General features: G+C 41.8%; 1 pseudogene; it reads left to right on the forward strand.

Annotated features, from left to right (window-relative positions):
• The window catches only part of LOC121488809, a 127,085-nt pseudogene that overhangs the window by 23,369 nt on the left and 84,814 nt on the right, over positions 1-18,902 (forward strand).

Here is an 18,902-nt window from a genome sequence, read left to right on the forward strand (position 1 = left end):
TCTCTATAGTTTCAGAAAAATTATTATTTTTAAAGAAACTAAGTGATGTTTCTCTAATTTCCCATGTAAAGTAAGTATCATAAACAAGACCAGGAATTTAGAGATAAAGATGTTTATGAATCCAGAGTGTCCATAATTTCCAGTAAAGAACTTAGTGTGAGAAATTTTCTAAAACTTTAAGGTAGGAAATAATCAGCAAATACAGTGTGTACTTACTCAACATCATTCAGAAAGCTGTGTCCAGGAGGAAAAGTTTCCCTGCATGGTTCTCTTTACATTTCTTCAAGCCCATAAGCATATTTTCATTGCCAGACCATATGGTGACAATTCTGGGTTCAGAAGGATGGTGGCTCAAAAGTAGCATAAGATACTTTCCTGTTAAAGACTAGTATTCTGAAAAAAAAAAAAAAAAAAAAAGACTAGTATTCTCTGGCATTTCTAATACCAGTATTCGCAATAGCTGCTCAGAGGACTCGGACCACCTCACTGACTATCTGTCAACTACAGAGCCCCTCTTCCTGAGTCACAAACACTCTTGGTCTCATTAGTGGTGCCTAGGGTCACAGAGTCATTTAGCCAATTTTCTTAAGGGATTTGTGGCATTGGGGTTACTTGGAACAATAGAAGCTCACATTGCATTGTCAATTCCTCCACCACAGCTACCACGGGAAGCATAGATTATGGGAGATTAAGAGATTATGGGATGTCCAAGGCCTATTTTATTCCTATACAGAGGGACCAAGAAGTTTGTGGGAAAGAACTCATCACCAAAGAAATGAAAATAATGTAGGGAGCCAGTGAACTGATATTGGAAAGGAGAGAGATTCTGTACACAATTTGTCACCAAGGTTGTGCCCTGGCCTAGGACCTATAGATTTATGACTGAGTTGTGGAGATTACAATTTCAATAAAAGAACAAGTAAAAGTAAAAAATAAATAAATTAATTAAAAATAAAAAACTGTTTTCCCTGAGATCTCTCTGAGGTATGAAGGGTGCAAGGCATCAGGCTCATGGACACCAGGAGTGGCAGTGATGTCAGTGACAGACAGCATCACTGGCGCTGAAAGCAGCCACAGTAGGAAAGTAGACTTTGCTGCAGCTGCTGCTGGATGCCGTGCCCTGGATGTTGAGCATAGTTACACATGGTGACATCCTTTTCTGCTGTCAGGGGACGTTTCAGTCTGGTAGGCAGTGTCAGCAGCAGAAACAGCTGCAGTGGTGTTTCTGGCGGGAGGCACAGCTGCCTCCCTTGGCATGAGCCGCAGCCAGGGTCTTCATCACAAGCATTCAAGACAAAAGAGAGATAGAATTCAGGCCTGCCATGGCAGTCAAGAGGCTTAGTTCTCAAAGCACATAGCAGAAACCCTCTGGGAAATCCAAGCTCTACTGGTGAAAAATTTGAGGGAGGAAGTAATTCCTTCTAAGCATAAAAGGATGGGCCTTCACAAATTCTATTCAACCACGGATGGTGGTGTCTATCCCTAGGCTGGAATGACTTGGGAGACAAAGGGCACATATGTACCATATTCCCCAGCACCTATACCTTCTTATCTACAGTCACTCCATGTGTTTGAGTGGTAAGGGCCAAGAAATCTTTGCTACCAATATGTGCTACTTTGAGCTGCATTCTGTGACACTCTGTTAGTTCAATGACCAATGTCAAGACCAGAATTTGTGACAATACAAGGGTTGACCTCTTTAGTGAGCATGAATAAAAATCTAAAACTTTCCCATACTAAACAAGCCATTCCACTCCGAAGGCTTGCCATATGCGTGACCGCCCTTCTGAGAAAAGCAGCTGCAGAAGATTCCCTGGGCATAGAGACTCATGCTTTCTGCCAGGTGACCCTGCCCTGGTCACAGTTAACTGGGCCAGGGCCTGTTGCCTGATACAAAGGCTACTACAAAAGCCTTTCAGTAAAGATAGTGACAGGCTGAACTAATCAGATTCTCTTGGTGAGTTTGAATGCCAGATATCCAGAGAGCTTTGGCAGAGTAAAGTGGCATGGGATGAGAGAAAGAAGGCAATGGGGAGATCCCGTGTGCCAAGAGAAAGAAGATGCCCAGAAGCAGAGAGTGTAGCAGCAGAGAGAGCTAGTCAGAAGTGGTTAAGTAGTCTCAGAGAAAGTGAACCAAAGATTATTTGAGTCCTACCAGGGGGATACAGGAGAGTAGAAGGCTTTGTATTCTGAAAGCCATTTTAGATCTTGTTCTGGTTCCTTGAGGCCCGAATGAGCAGCTCCTATTTGTAAACAGTGAAATAATTTATTAGCTGAATATAAATAACTAAAACAATGGTAAAGTCAAGAGAGAAATAAAAGTATTTCAAAAGCAGATTATTTAACATGTAAATGCATTTTCAGGAAATGCACACTTTTTGTTTTGTTTTGTTTTTCCAGCTTTGCTTATGCTGCAAAACATTCACAGGTAAGATAGATGGCCCACACTTCAAAATACGTCACATATGCCGATAGAAAACTCTGTGGTTATTTTTTCTGTCATTCTTATTTCATCCTTCTATTTTACTCCATCATGAATTTCTGTTCCCATAACCTGAAAGAGCTGAAAGTTTCCTATTTCACCAGGTATCTTTAGGAGAAAATCCCACAACTGGAGGAATTTGAGTGCATCTCTGTTCATAGCAAACTAAAAGAATATAAGGTAAAGGAGGAGAGGAAGGGGAATGGGTGATAAGTTTGGTTTGTCACCAAGAAACTGTGTGTATTAATGTATTTAAACACACTTCTGAAATAATGAAGAGTAATCTGCATGGAAAACAAATTAGTCTTCAATAGCCCACCTCCCTATTTGTAATACAGTAAAGTTGCTTCCTCTTTCTCACATCTACTGGCTATTCTTTCCCCTCACGACAGTTTGTACCATACGATTCCTATTAGGAGAGCAGCAGTCAACTTATGATCCAATAACACTTCACCTTCATGAGGTGCTGATAGATCAGGACAGCATGCTCACGCCTTTCAGATACTCCTCTGGGAAAAACACAGTGTAAAAATAGAATGAACCACCAACTGTGTTCACAAATTCTAATTTACAATGAGGACAAATGTTAGACACTAAAGGTCAAAATACTTTCAGGTGATTCTTGCTGAAGCAAAACGCCTGTAGTATTTAATAGAGTTGCATTTAAAGATCACGCCTTTCAATATTGTCATTTTGCTTTGCTGCCAAACATATTGTTTCTGTAAAGCCAGAGTTTAATTCAGTTCTTGACTGAAAGATTCTATAGTGAAGAATAAACATGTAAAACTCATCAGTAAAATCCTAAGGAGGGGGATTAAAATAGTAATTAGTGGGCCTCTGACCTGGTAGATGCACAACTGTATGATAAAGCTACCGCAATGTGTTTTGGTGAAGACCTTCAATCTGAGACATTTTTGCATAATCACACTTAAATTAAACTACAAAAGTGTAAAATAAATTTTGGTTACCAAGGGATGTGTACCAAACTATTCTTGATTCTTCTTCTATCTCTAACCCTTAAGACAACGATGAAGAATTTTTACTTTATTCAATACTATACCATTGGGATTTTAGAAATTATACATGCATTTATTTTATAATCATATCCATTCAATAAAATATTTCAAAAGAAATATGTCATAACTTAGCCTCCAAGAAAATATTTATCCTTTCTCTTCGAACCAGGATTATAAATGTCATATAATCCATATGTATATAATTGAAAGTATTGAGTAAATATTAGCGATTCGTTTGAGGTCTAAATATTCTCTTTTCCCACATCTACTGTCTCATATTATCTACTTTACATCCATTCAAATAGATATAGAATTATGAGGAGGTCTACAAGATAGAAGTGTCCTTGATCTTATTTTAGATCTTTTAGATCTTCAAATATTTAGATATTATTTTAGATCTTCAAACAAGTGCCATTAATAAGTCAAATAATTATTAATTGAATGTAAATGAAGAAGACCCCAGTAGAGTCAAGAGAGAAATCGAAGTATTGAGAGGTGGGCCATTTAATAATATACAAATGAATTCTCAGGAAATGCACAGACTTTTTGCTTACTTTGCTATATGACAAAGTATTCACAGGTAGGACAGATTTCCCATTTCAAAATATATACCATGTGCCAATGTGTGTGTTATTTTTCTCCTGGGTGATGAGGCAAGGCCATGTCATGGGTGAGAGAAAGGGGGTTGGTTTTTCCCTGCCTAGATGAAATAAATAGTCCTACTCTCTGTAAACCTGGGGAATGGCTACTCGTGGAGCAGAAATGAGTCATGGAGCCTAACGGGTTTCATCAGTGAGTGTGGGAATGTGAGGAGTGAGGCTATAACAATGAGGGTGGTCATGTGTCCCTGTCCTGTCAAGACAGACAAAGAGCAACTGAGGCACCTCACTTCCATATTCTACATGGTGGCAGTTGCCATAGCAAGAAAAATAATGTATTAGGTGAACAGTCTGTGGGTAGCAAGTCAGGGTCAGCCATTGTGGAGTCCTCTGGTCTTAGCGGCTGGGTCTTACTTTCACAGCACCGGTGGGTGGTGAGAACAGCCAAGAATGAACAGAGACCTCATGAGAACCCTGTTCTCTTCCTGGGATGGAGTCAATCATCAGCACAGGACATAGAAAAGGGCAATGGTGCCCAGGGATGGCTCAGGAATTAGGTGAGGACATCTATTTCATACCGTACTCACATATGCATTATACATGTAATGATTGCTTTTTAGGCCATATAGAAGCATCCTCACTTCAGAACAGTCATAGCGATGCAGTCATGTCAAGATAACTGCTATAAAAGCATAATAGTAACATCTCATATCCTGACAGAAAAATGAAACAGAGTATGTGAAGTTTTATTTTGTTTTTGCCACATAATACTTTATTCAAATAAAATCTGGCACACAAGCCCTAATTCCTGGGCAAAGAGAAAAGCTGGTTTGGTGAGATGAAGACTAAGAGACCTAGAACCTCCAGCTCTCTTCTCAGACAGATCCTCTTCCTATCCACCACACACCCTTTGTCTTCAACACATTGCAAAGGGCCTGGAGAGCCAATACAAAATAAATCGCTGGAACTGAGCCTGGAAACACATCTATGAATATGTGGGAATTTGCTGGATAAGTGGCATTTCAAATAAGCGTGTGTGTGTGTGTGGGGGGGGTGGATGGACATGGATAGAGAATAAATAAATAAGGAGAGAGAGGCAGGGAAAAATCTGGACAAAGTTACATCAGGATGTTTGTTACTTGTGGTCATTTTTTGATGGTATTATCAGTGATTTTTAATGTTTTCCTTTCCATCATTCTACTTTACTGGAATAGCTTATAGTACATATATCGGTTTTGTAAAGAGAATAGATAATACAGAAATCTGGGTGAAGATCTAAACAAGCAAATGAAGAACACAGCAGCATCCTGCAGTGCATTCTTTCTATCACACAAAGAGGGGAAAATAGAAGAAAACTCAGAGTGTAAAGTGAGTCAGATTGAGGCAAATCCCAGAGCTCCTTAATGACTCATAGGTGAGAGAGATAAGGTACCAAGTGAGAATGAAATCAGCACTAACGGCTAACGTTCATTCCACATTTGCTCATTCCTTGCTCACAGAGCCTTCAGCTTCCAGGGCAGACAAAGGGCGCTAACTGTTGGTGACAGGCTGTTTGTCAGCCAAGATCTCGGTGGAAACAAGGTGGACCAGGAAAGAGCACATTTTACTATTTAGGCTACAAACTCATCAGAAGTGGGAACCCCTCTGCTGCGTCTAGATATTACTTTCGGTTAAGTCTTTCCTCTTGTAAGCACTTTTTCTTTTGATGACTAAAAAAAAATTTTTTTTTTTTAATATTGAACAGGTTATTGTGTTTTTTCCCTCCATCCTCTGCAAACAGCTCAGGGAATGAAAAACGAAAGCACCTATTTATTTGCCTTCCTATGCTGAAAGCAACTATTGCAAAATTACCATATGAAATTGTTCTGTGAGGCTTCAAGTTCCAGAATAAATGGAGGTACTTAGGAGCAGTCACTGTGCTAATTTTTCAGTGTTTGTTGAATTTAACTGTATACTGGTTCTTTTATTGTGTTTGCCATCAAAATGATCCCAGGATATCATTTTCAGAGGTGGAGGCAGGTGATGCGTCACCCTGGATTATTTTCCGTAGCCCTCATCGTATTGGGCCTGAAAGTGGTTCAGCAGGAAAACCATTGCATCTCTGCTGCTGCTGGAGGAGGAGGCTCAGGCACCCCCAAAGCACTGCTCACAGGGGTCAGGCTCCTACCAGAAAGTTGTTCTTCCTGCCAAAGGAGGATTTAGAGTCCACAGGTCTATCCCTTGAGATTCGATATTGGGCCAGAAAGAAGAGTTGACCTAGCCGGAGAGACAGAAGGCGTATGGCGCAGTTAGACAGGCTGTCAGCATTTTGTTGAACATAAAAGAGTGAACCAGAGCTTTTTGTGAAAGTCACCTGGTAAGCTCAGTATTTTTTTTTTGCAGACTTTCTGGTGCAGGCAAAGACGAAAAACCACCTAGGTACAATCACTAGGGTCTAAAGTGACCTGTGGGCTCTAGAGCTTGGGAAACATGAGAGGGTGCCCAGAACTGCCAAAGAGACACCCCAGCTGGGCCAGCACCCTTTCCTTGCACATTCTGGTTAAGGATCATCAACATGCCTTTGGGGAGCAGGACCTGGAGGCTGATCTCAGAGCTTGCTCTGTATCCTTTCAAAAACGTTTACTTAAACTGCATGCTGCTTCTCACACAGCTGCCCCAGGGATTTTCAGCAAACGGTTCTGTAGTAGCTACAGGATCTCTGGAGCTATTGTAAAATAGCAATGACTGCTATTTTTAAGAACAGATTTTGTAAAGGTATTTTACTCACTTTAGTCCTAATGATAGTAGTCCTTCAGAGTCCATATTTTTGGGACAACACTAGGGCGAAGCAAGTGATACACTTACTGCAAGGAACAAAATTTAAGGGGACCTGAAAAATTGCAGCACTCAACAGAAGCAATATTTTAATATTTTTTTTAAAACCAAGACTAGTGGAAAAGCTCTGGAAGAATAAGATATAATTTTAAATAAAAATGGGCTGTGTGTTTTACAACGCTGTATTATTGTGCAACAGGAACAGTCATTTCCAATCAACACATCCTGCCCCCCCCAACCAGCCAGTTTATTAGGATAATGGTGTGTGAACAGATTAGGCAATACAGGGTTTTATATGTAAGCATTTTTTTCCCCACTGGAGAGCTTTTTTATTCATTGTTTCCACTCGATTCAAAGTAGCGGAGGGTTTTTGATGATTGTATATAAGAATATACATTCTTTCTTCTCTTGCAAGCCCCAAAATGGCTTGTGAGGACAGTGCCTTTTATTTTCCTAAATTTAGAGAGGTGAGCTAACTTGCCCAAGGACACGCAAGCTAGTGAGTGTTCAGGCTGGGGTTGCATCCCAGCTCAGTTTGCCTGGCTGAGCACGCTCCATCATACACACCATAGTTAGCTGTGTGGGGGCAACATTCCTTTAGATTACAGTGAAGACTCTGGCTCCCCAATGGATAAAACCATGTAAGGAGCATGTCTCAAATATGCAGGGCTTCCAGGTGGTTATGTTGGGCTAGGTGTGCCTCAGAAGCTGCTAGACAAGACCCCAGTCAGTGGAGCTTCATTCTACTTTAACACAGGTGCTTTTATCTCAACACATCATAAAAATGAAATTATAGTTTTCTTTATATGTATACTGTGGTGTAAAAACGGTTAAAAGATACAGTGTTCTCAGACACAAGCTCATTTCTATCTGAGTTCTAATTCTCTGACACTCCCTCTGAACTGCTCTCCTGCCCTATTCCAGGAAAGGCTGAAATAGTGATGTTCTGACTTGGCAGTTTGGAGTTTATGACTTTCATAATCATGATAGAATGTGAAGAACGCCTTTGCTCCTCTTCCCATCACCTCTTGCACTATCTATGTACAAGTCTATCTCTTCTGTAAAGAGTACACTTCTTGAGTGGTTGGATCTTGTGTCATTTCTCGGTATATCTTCTCCACTCTCCGCCTTCAATCTAGTGTCTAGGGCAGTGCCCTGCACAAATCAATGCTTCATAAATGTGAATCAAAGTAAGAATTAGAACAGGAAAATGTTTCACTGTGTCCTTCTGATGGGGGACCAGTGGACTAGCTGAGGACAGAGCACACTGACGAGTCCTTGAAACAGGCAGAGGGACCTTCCTCCGGGGACTCAACCGCCTCGATGTTCAGACTTTGCTAAGGGCAGAGGCAAGCTTAGCCCCACCCCCAGGAGCCTGTCCATCTACTCTAACATATAAAAATTCCTTTAGAAATTCCCTTTATCTCTGCCCCCAGGACATGTGTGGGCAATCATCCCCAAGCACGTGGTCCACGAGTGTACATCTGAAGGGTCTCCTGACTTGGGTACCATTAGACGAAGGTAAGTGGCCTTTGCCCAACAACAGCTGCCCCTCGAGGTCCTGGAAACCCGGCTTCCAAAGCTCCCTAGGGAGGACGCGCTCCCCAATCCTCCCTCTCCCAGGGGTACAACCAGCCTCCCCTCCCAGGCCCGGCAGCCCTCTCCCTGCCCATGGCTCCCGGCTCCCGTCCCCGGCTTTAATAAAACCACCCTTTTGCACCAAAGACGTCTCAAGAGTTCTTTCTTGGTTGTAGGCTCTGGGCCTCACCTATAATCCCAAAACTTCATCACTCCTAAGGGAATATATAAGGAACACCCAAACACATACAGATCTATTTGGAATTCTTAAAAGAAGCTCTAATGATCCAGCCAGCTATTCTTTGTTATCATCTTTGCACTAACTACTTCAAAATTAATAATTGTGTATGTATGACGTAGATAATAGGAAAAATAACAGAGCAATTATAAATCCCAAACTAAAAAGTGGCTAAGCTTGTTGCTAAAACTATTACTCAGATGACAATTAGCTTCTCCTCAGGCACCCAACTGAGATGATGCAGACAAAATGATTCACTCTAGGAGGTTCCAGGGCAACATAAAATGTATTAGCATTAATTAAAACCATTGCTTGAAGTTAATTTATAAAATTGTAGCATGCTTTCTCACTCAATTTGTACGAGGCTGGGCATCTGGTAAAGGTAAACTAGCTTGAGGGTTAATTTACTTTAAGAAGAAAAGGTTGTATTATTAGCTCTGCTCTGCAGGGTTTTTGGTTTTCCTTTGTTTTTAAAACCAAGACTTTCTCTCCTCGCATACCTCAGTGGGAGATGAGTTGCTTAGTAACCGGCACTGACTGGGGGCTGCTGCTCTCAGAGCTGTCCCCAGGAGGAACCTGCATGCGAATGAGATGGCTGTCAGCAACACTACACTCCCAAGATTTCCCTGTGCTGTGCTCTAAGGGAATGCACCAGAACTCCAGAGCCCCTGGAATTCTGGCTCACTTGAAATTGTCCTCTAGCCTATTATATATATATATATATATTTTTTTTTTTCACACATACAACCATTTGTTTGCAGTCTGGAAATCTAAAACCACTCAAGAAATGGGGGACAAACTATTAGTGAGGAACTTCTAATCCACATTCAATATCTCACAATGTGTGTGGTAAGCAAGTGAGTGATTTATCTTGTTCTACGTCTGCTTTGCAAATTATGTGTACTTCCCTCTGGATGGAATTCATCTGTTGTTCTGCTCACAGTGTGTTATGAGCATTTGAAACTGAATGCAAATAGAGCAGAAACATTTTTTTCATTGTTTCTCTTCCCTCGTAGTTTACTTCTACTTTTTACCCAGATATTAGGTTTAATATATCAAACATATATACTTTAGGAGGAAAATAAAAGGTCGAAAACAACAGTCAAACATTATTGCTGGTTTGTTGTAAATGAGGCAAAATATTTTATGTAAATTGCCTTATCTGGTGGTCACAACACCACATGGAAGAGTTGGGTGTATGTGTGTGCTGGAAGCAACGTCCTGTTATTATCCCAATTTTATAGATTGGTACCTGTGGCTTAGAGATGAGAAGTAACCTTCAGGGTCACGCAGCTAGTGATTTGCAGGGCTAGGACTGAAGCCAGGCAGTCTTAATCACCATGCTACGCTATATTGCTCAAATGACTTTAAATTACTTTGTTCAGTGAAAGGTAAGTTGCCTCTATTGTTAATGCATGTCATATAATGCTTAGATATTTAAATCAAAATCATTCGCTTGGTCTCTTGGAAAGAGGCGCAGAGTAAGAGAGCCTTTGCCTAGTGCTCACCTCCAAGATAATGGGATTCAAACAGGGTTAAGAGCATCAGCACTTTGCAATAGCACAACATTACTTTATGACAGGATTCTGGGCCATCAGAACATTCCCCGGGGAATTATGAAGCTCTGCTTGCCCAGACAACTTGTGTTTATTGGGGCCTGTGAGGGAGAAAAGAAGAAAGAGGGGAAAGGTTGCAGAGATGGTGTGAGGGAGGACCCTGGGGAAAGGGGCCAATCAGGGCTTCTCTCCTTGAGGGTGGAAATAAGCCCCTCTCCCCCTTTTGTTCCTGCTCCAAGCTCCGTCTTTTCTTCTTTCTCCTTGTTTCTGTTACACTCCCTCAGGGCAGAATGATAGCTACAACAGCCAATTAGGGGGACACTGCAGGAAGAAGGGGCTCCAGTGACAGCTCCTTCATTGCGCACAGAGAAACAGTCACTTCCCTGGAAGTGCTCATAATTGCCTGGCTCCTCTCCGTCCTCGCCATCCCTGCCCTCTCAATCAAGCTCCGGGGCCTAAGGCTATCGAGGAATGGGGACCAGAAGAGCTCAACGAAGCTCCCACCCAGGTGGTTTGAATTAATGGGCAGGCAAACCCAAATCTCCTCCTGGGATTAGCGAGCTCTTGTCCCCAAGCTCGGGGTGCACAGGAGTGTTTCTCAAGGTGTGTGCTTGGACCACCTGCATCAGGCTCAGCTGGGAGCTTGTTAAAAAAAGGCAGATCCCTGGGAGCCTCCCAGACTTGCTGAATCAGAAGCTCTTGGAGTAATGCTGGGAAATCAGCATTTTTAACAAGCTCCCCTGGTAATTTGGAATATATTATAGTTTGAAAGCCACTGCCTTGCAATTTGCAAAGTGCTTTTACAGAGATTACCAGGCTCAAATCCCAAATTCGGTAGAGGTTTATTTTCTTACACCGTTCTCTGAGCTGTTGCTATTTTCCTCTCCAATCAGTCTGATAGCTCAGACTCAGTGGATCCTCTGCTAAGACCCAATGAACCAGTCATTTCTCCATCAAAGGTGAAAGGAGACTCAAGCCTACAAACCACATTTCAAGTAGGAAGTCCATTGACTCAGTCTCGTGAAGGACTGAGCATGGAGAGACTCAACTGGGCCCAGTTCTGTGCACAATGTTCGGAACAAGACTGAGTTCGAACCTGGTTCTGTTACTTTGCCTCAGTTTCCTCATTTGAAAAATAGCAGTAATAAAATACTTACTTTGTAGGGTTGTTGTTAGGATTCAATGACTTCATATAGTTAAGGTGCTTGGAACAGCACCCAGCTCAACTAGAGCAACTAGTTTACTAAGTCGGCAGAGAATGGCATGTTGAAAAGCTATGGTTACATAAACCCACTTGAGTTTCCAAGTTATACTTCCTAAAACGTAGGTACTATTGCCATCTTTTGTTTTGCTCAATAAGATTGCAAGAATAAATAATAACGGAACCGAATGCTAAGGAATGTGATGGTAACTTATTGAGAGCTGAGGACTCCTCTGTGCAATGTAGATTTTTTTTAACCAGCATCCGTGACTTCTACCAGTAATATCTTCTTAGCTGTAACAACCAGAAATGTCTCCACACATTGCCAAATATCCCCCAGGGTGGGGTAGGAGGGGAAGTGGAGCATAATGACTCCTTGTTGAGAACTGCCTTATATCCATCAGTTTACACAGTGTCCACAAAAATTATACTCTCATTTCCTAACACTCCCTTGAGGTGGGGAGTATAGATAGTCCATCATTGCTCCCAGTTTACTAACTGATGATATTGAGTTGAAGCGGCTTGCCCAAGGTCACCTAGCTAGTTCTCAGGATGGTTATGCTCCAAGTTGAGTTGCTGATTGATCAATGTCCATGAAGTATGAAAATGTAGTAAGCTAACTAAGGTCTTGTCATGCCTGATGACCTTTTACAATTTACATTGGCAAGAAGTGAGTACATAGGTACTATGAAGTCTTGGCCTCAGCAGGGTAGCCCTCAATTGTCTTCTTCCTAGAAATTGTTCAGTGATAATGAAAGAATGTTTATAGGTTCCTGTATGAACCTATAAGAAACATGGTTCCTTACGCTTTTGATGGACATTCATAAAACATCTGCCATGCACTGGTTATTGTTCTATCCCCTGGGGAGTAAGAAGGCAATTAGGAACCTACAAAGTTCACAAGTTCATTGAGGGTCAGTCACACACAGACACATGTAGTGGTAATGCAGGTGTGGAGAGGACAGTGTGGACTGAGGGTTGAGAAGGGATAACTGCAATGACAGGAGATATATACAGCACAATGGGGAAATTAAATAAATCAACTCTCCTGTACAAGGGAGGGGAGGCTTTCTAGATTAGACTTCCTGCGGTAAATGCCGTTAAGGCTTAGTCGTGTAGGGTAAGTAGAAGTTAATATTAGGCACCTCCTATGTGCCAGACGCTGTGTAGGGTATTTTACATGTTATTTAATCCTCACATCGCCCGTATGAGATAGATACTATCATTCTGCTCTAGAGAACAGAAAACTGAGGCACAGAGAGGTGAAGTAATTTGCCTGAAGTCATATCACTGACAAAGTATCAGAGCCAAATTGCAGACTGGGCAGTTTTGCTTTCAGAATCTGTAATTTCCAAACTTTGGCGAGATAAACAAGGCCCACAAAGCACTCAGGTGCGCAACAGCTCTGAACTAGGGAAACTGTGGGGGCAAGAATTTGATGGAATATTCCACGTGAGAAGAAAAGGGATAGAATATAAAGCTAGGTAGGCTAGGAGGGACCGGATCACACAGGGAATCCGAGGTCCCCCTGGGAGCCTAGGTTTTATTCTGTGGGTGATGGGGAGCCCCTGAAAGGAGAGAGACCTGAGCAGATTGTATTTGAAGACAGTAAGTCTGGCCTAGACCAAAAAGGGAAAGAGGGACCCTCTGGCTTCACATGAAGTTAAAACCTCCAATATTTAAGGCCAATTCCCTGCCATCCAGAGATACTAAGAAAAAGAACAAATCTTAAGTAGAAAAGATACAGATGCTCTGGCCTAAATGCAGAATGCTTTAATACTATCTTCTGGATGATATACATGTGTGTTTACTCTAGTCTCAGATTTAATTGGATTTAAATAAGAATCTGAGCGCAATCACCCAGAAGGCCTGACATAAAGAGGAAAGGAGCAAGAGGTCAGAGAAGACACATCCTGTCTGTTCCCATTGAAAGCAGACTTGGGCCTGCCCCACCTGCACCTTCTCCCCTCGCTAGCAAAACCTGCTCCTTGTTACTAAGCAACAAACATGCATTTGGAGAGTCCACAGTCAGCCACTCTTACCTCTACCCTCACCCCCCCAAAAAAAGGTCAACCAAATGCTGTAGTTTGGATTTATTTCTTTTGTTATCTACATCAAGTATGATAAAAATGCTTTGTTCTACTTTGGGCTCTCACAAAGAGCTGCTTCCTTTCAACATAACTGTGAAGCTAAAATACCTTTGGGACACTTGCCATCCTGTTGCAGGTTTAGGTTGGCGCGCACACTTGTAGGGCTTGATTCTTTTCCTTCTAATTACAGGTGCCTGGCTGCTCTTTGAGGGTGTTCTTAGTAGGTGAAGAGCGACCCAACCACTGTGACCTCATGATCTGACTATAAGGCTTCACATGCTCATGGTTGACTAGGTATCTTTCAATCCTGGAAGTGAAATATGTTTTAGGAAAAAAAAAAATAATAGGATTCTTAATTAAAATATTAGCCTCTAATTCTAACATGTAAAAAGAGCCCAATCATTGTCAAAAGAATAAAAACGAACTGTATGTGGCGACAGTAAGATTGAGGAACTACCCCAGAATGAGGTAGTAGGGAAAACAGAATTGTCCTCTGAGAGTTAAACTATTGAGTACGCAGTTGCTTAGGCAGGAGGTGTATAAAATTACCTCACGTAACATGGTGTTCCGTGGATCAGCCAAATGAGACTCATCTGAATAAGAGTATTCATGTATCCAAAGAAGTACGGGGTAATTAGCCTGTCGATAATGGATCATAAACATGGCAGTCACCCAGCCAATTTTGGCGGTGCCCATTAGGAACTGTCTACCAGGGAGTGTGGCTTTTCAGACTCAGCCAGTATTTACTTGTAGAGAAGGATGTGCCTACTTATCACAACCCGATGCCTCTGAACACTAGAATCATCCATTCAAATGACATATATGAGAGTATGTATTTAACATATGGATGTTAAATCATACAATTAACTCCTTTGCTCTTGATTCCATGACTACCCAGTAATTTTCTGATTATAATTTGACTCCCCGTGTAATTTGTCCAGGACCGAGACACAAGTGCGTGGATGCCTTGGTCATCATTCCTTCTTATTGAAAGTTAACAATTGTTATCTTGGGTTGGAGACTTGAGCCTCCTGGGGCTTCTGCATGAATTAGCCTCCACTGATTGCCAGGGTCCAAAAGATGGGGCGTCTGCATACGCCAGCTTGACAGCAAGAAAATAACCCATTCACATTGTAGCCCTTTGTGTCACCAGTAATTAGCCATGGCAATGTTTGACTGCCAAACAGGGCTTTCTGGTGACTTTTCAGTAGATTTTCACCCTCCAGGCTTCAACCCTTTCTCCTGGCCTGCCCATCTAATGAGTCAGCAAATCCTAGGAATTCTCTGCTATTGCCACTCCTACTTTGTTTCCAGGATTTATGTCCTCACTTCTCTTTCCAGGCTAGCAGTTCCCAAGAGCCAGTGCAGAAACCCACTGCATCAGAGTAACCAGTCTGTGATGAGTAAACACATGAAAGTCAAGGCCCCACTCCAGATCTCCTTATCGGAATATGCTGGGGTGGTGCTCAAGACTCTGCTTTATAAGCTCCCTGGGTAATTCTGATAAGCAGCCACATTTCTAAACCACTATCTAGATGAGTGGTTCTCAAATGTGGTTACAAATAGAACTACTCTTAGAAAAATGTCCAAAGTGAGACTAATGTATTGTGAAGGCTGAGAACCTTTGGCTCAGACCTATGCTTCTCCAAGTGTGGTACCAAGACCAGCAGCAATAGCAGTACCCTGGAACTTGTTAGAAAGCTAGATTCTTCAATCCTGCTCTTAGATGACCACTAAGTCAGAAACCCTAGGGATAAAGCAGCAATCTGTGTTTTAACAATCTGTGAGTGATTTCAAGTTGCCATGGCTTAGCCTATATCCCAAAGCCTTATAATTAATTAATCTCTGTTTTTCAATCCATCCTCCATGATAGAAACATTTCTACCTTGTCACCCATGCTGCCCACTGCCCCCGATATCCTTAGCTCAACATTCATGGCCTTCTCCAGACCACCCCTTCCAGTCCAAGCTCTCACCAGTAGACCAGGAGAAGCCAGACTGCCCACTGATCCCCAGACAGTGAGGGTTCCCATTTTGCTGATGCTTCTTCTTTTGTAAAGGTCCAAGAGGACAGGGACCGTAATCCCTAAACCAGCACTGTTTGCACACTTGCAAATCAACACAGATATATGGAACGAGGGAGTGATTTATACTAACCTTCAACTTTCTACTACTTAATCTATCACAGGTTCTCTACAGACTGGAGAGCAACTCATCCGACCCTTTGTGTTTGTTTTTCAGCGTTAAAGCCCTTCAGGATGTGGGCAGTGTTGTGCTTCCACACTGGACTACCCCCTCAGTTTGGCATGCAGAGCCCCACGGGGCTGGGTGGCTGGAAGGAGGTGGGGGCTGGGGGGCTACTGGGGTGTGGACGATGTTCTAGTTCTAGATGTGGATGCTGCTTTCAACGTGCCTTCCCACAGTGAGAATTCACTGAGGTAAACACCGACGATTCCTGTATTTTTCCGCATGTATGTTTTAACCTCAGTAAAAAGCTACAGAAAGTCTGATTTCAAGAAATTTTTCTCTCCCTCTTCAAATTCTAGTACAACAAGAATTTGTTGAGCGTTGATGGAGTGCCAGGGACACGGTTGAGGACTTCATGCTATTTCATTTCTACTCTTACAACTCTGAAGCAGGAACTGCCAATATCACTTTTTACCAATGAGGAGATCGAGGCTTCGAGAAATTAAGCACCTTGAGTTCACACAGGAGGCAGGTATAGGGGAGGTGCGGGGGAGCAACTCCTGTGCCACCAATTCTAATTTCAGCGGTCTTCTCATCGTACCACTAGGACACTCGAGTGAGCTCCTTAAATGGCGCACATTAATACAAAATAATAATGATTTCAGTTTTCATTATTAGTCATCAGAGAAAAAGCATTGGCTTGCCTTCTTAGTTTTCATACCAAACATTTTGCTTTCCTCTGTCTCCTTGCTGAGAGGAAAACTGATCAATTGTGTAAGGCAGGTTCAAAACACTGAACAAGGGACAGGGTTGCTTGCAAGTGTGGCAGAGGGCTGGAGGCCCCCTCCGGGCCAGGAGTTGCTGCACCGCCCTGCAGGGTTGTAGGAGAGAGGCTAGGTGAGTAAGGGTGAGCAAGAAGGGCATTTGGGGCTTGGGGCAGTGGCTACTGAGGGATTATTCCAGAAATCCTGCAGTATTGTAACCCTGCTACAGCCTGAGCTGCTGCCCACCGGCAAAATATCAGCTCCAGGGGTCATTGACTCTAAAATGGAATGCAGTGTTTGCCCCTCATGGACACCTTGAGCAAAGAGAGACGGAAAACTTTTCTTAAATGAGGACCCTTCACTTCACGAAGGGTCCTTCTTGACCATAACATACAATTTGTTGAGAATTCACATTAATTTTTCTTTACTGATTTCTACAGTCCTCAAGATCACTCTCAGATCCTTTTGAATCTTTGTTCATAGAACAACTGCAAGGTAAGTTGTCAAACCGAGACACAGGACTAGCCTTACACTAAGGAAAAGAGAATCCTTATACTTGTAAGCGTGAGACAGAAAACAAAAGGGGAAAAAGAGAATTGGCGCCAAGTAGAAAAGCAACATCCACTGAAGACTCTCCTGTCCCCCACAGCATATTGACCAACTTTATGTATTTGGTGCTGCTGTTACATATAGTTTTACTAACAGAAGAAGAAAGTATAAAATATGAAACAAAAAATTTTAGGGGTACATAAAGGAAGAGAAAGGATTCAGACCTGGGAGATCAATCCAAGCTTTGTGTCCAGGTATAAGTGCATTTGCAGGTAAATCGGGAACAGTATTTAAAATCTTTGCTATCTCAAAATTCCTGGACAGTACAGTGGCGTCTGTAGGTTTGGCACCCTTAGAGAAAACAGTCCTGTCCCAAAGGAAACGCATGTGTAGATACTGATTTGAATAAAAATAGCAAGAGAGTGATTAAAGAAATAGTTCTTCAGATGTACTAGACCATATGCTTGTCTACCCAACACCAGTTCTCCCTCTTTCTAAGAAAACCCTGAATATTGCTTGAGTATGTACCTGACTCTCCACTCCAGAGGAAATCCTGTTTAGTTAGCTTGCACTGTTCAATGGAAATACGGAGAGACATACATGTAATCTTAAATTTTTCTGGCAGTCACTTTTGAAAAAAGGAAAGAGAAATTAGCTATATACTTTAGTTATATAGTTTATTTATCCAACATATCCAAAATGTTATATTATCAATTTATAATCAGCATAGAAATTATTAATGAAACATATATATTTTTCATATTAAGTCTTTAAAATCCAGCGTATCTTTTTCACTTATAGCACATGTCATCTAGGACTAGCCACATGTCAAGTGCGCAGTAGCCATATGTGGCTAGTGGCCACCGTATTAGTCACTGAAGCTGATCGCATTCGCTTGATAATTATAATTGGTCTGGGGCCTAAGATGGCCCAACCAGCCTGACAGCAAAGACCTTGTCTGTGGGCCAGCTTTCTCCCTTTTCCTCTCCTGCTGGACAAGAATAAAAAGGAATAAAGGCTGCCTACCATTGTCAATCTTCTTGGTACTATGAGAAGAACCAGTTTTGAATGAAGCCGACATTGAATTTAGCAGAGAGGAGAGAAAGAAAGGACCTAGGGCTTTGGTGACATTACTGGGCTGCTGACCAAACTTAAAAATTTCCCTGGCTCTGGACTTTCCATTTAATGAGGCAACATTTGCCCTAATAGTTTAAACTGGCTTGTGTTACTTGCAGCCAAGAGTCCTAACTCTGTACAACTTGAATATGAGAGGTGGTCATTCTTTGGCCCACTAGTATACCTCTCAGGGTTATAGTATACAAGAGGAGGAACTAGCCCACAAGGAGTTGAAGAAAAAAAAAATCCCATATGGAAAGCACTTGAATTCATTGCATTAAATACAATGTTTAAAATGTACAACATAACAGCCATATGTAGAAGTAAGAATCATCTGCAAAGCACGCATGTTCACTTTCTGTTCCAGAGTCAGGCGTCTGAATTCTGAGAGTGAACAAAGCCTAGGGGGAGAAAAAAAAAAAAAGAAACTTACACCAGATTTACAAGAATAGTTATCTTCATAAAATCTATATGAACTACAAAGTTATGAAGATGAAGGGAAAGCTGTTCAATAAAACTAAAGCTAGCAGTTCTCAAAGAGATACCTTTAGAAGTGTGGTTCTATTTTAAGTTTCCCACATAGTGCTAATTAGAACATACATTTCAATTAGAATTTGATTGCACTTCAGGAAGTGAATTATTAAATGACCTCGCACATTTTGATGTTTTCAATTGCCAAAACTGCCAGCTTTGGAGGACAATGATTCTTTAAT

The sequence above is a fragment of the Vulpes lagopus genome, chromosome 4 (assembly GCF_018345385.1).
Source record: "Vulpes lagopus strain Blue_001 chromosome 4, ASM1834538v1, whole genome shotgun sequence".
Lineage (NCBI taxonomy): Eukaryota > Metazoa > Chordata > Mammalia > Carnivora > Canidae > Vulpes > Vulpes lagopus.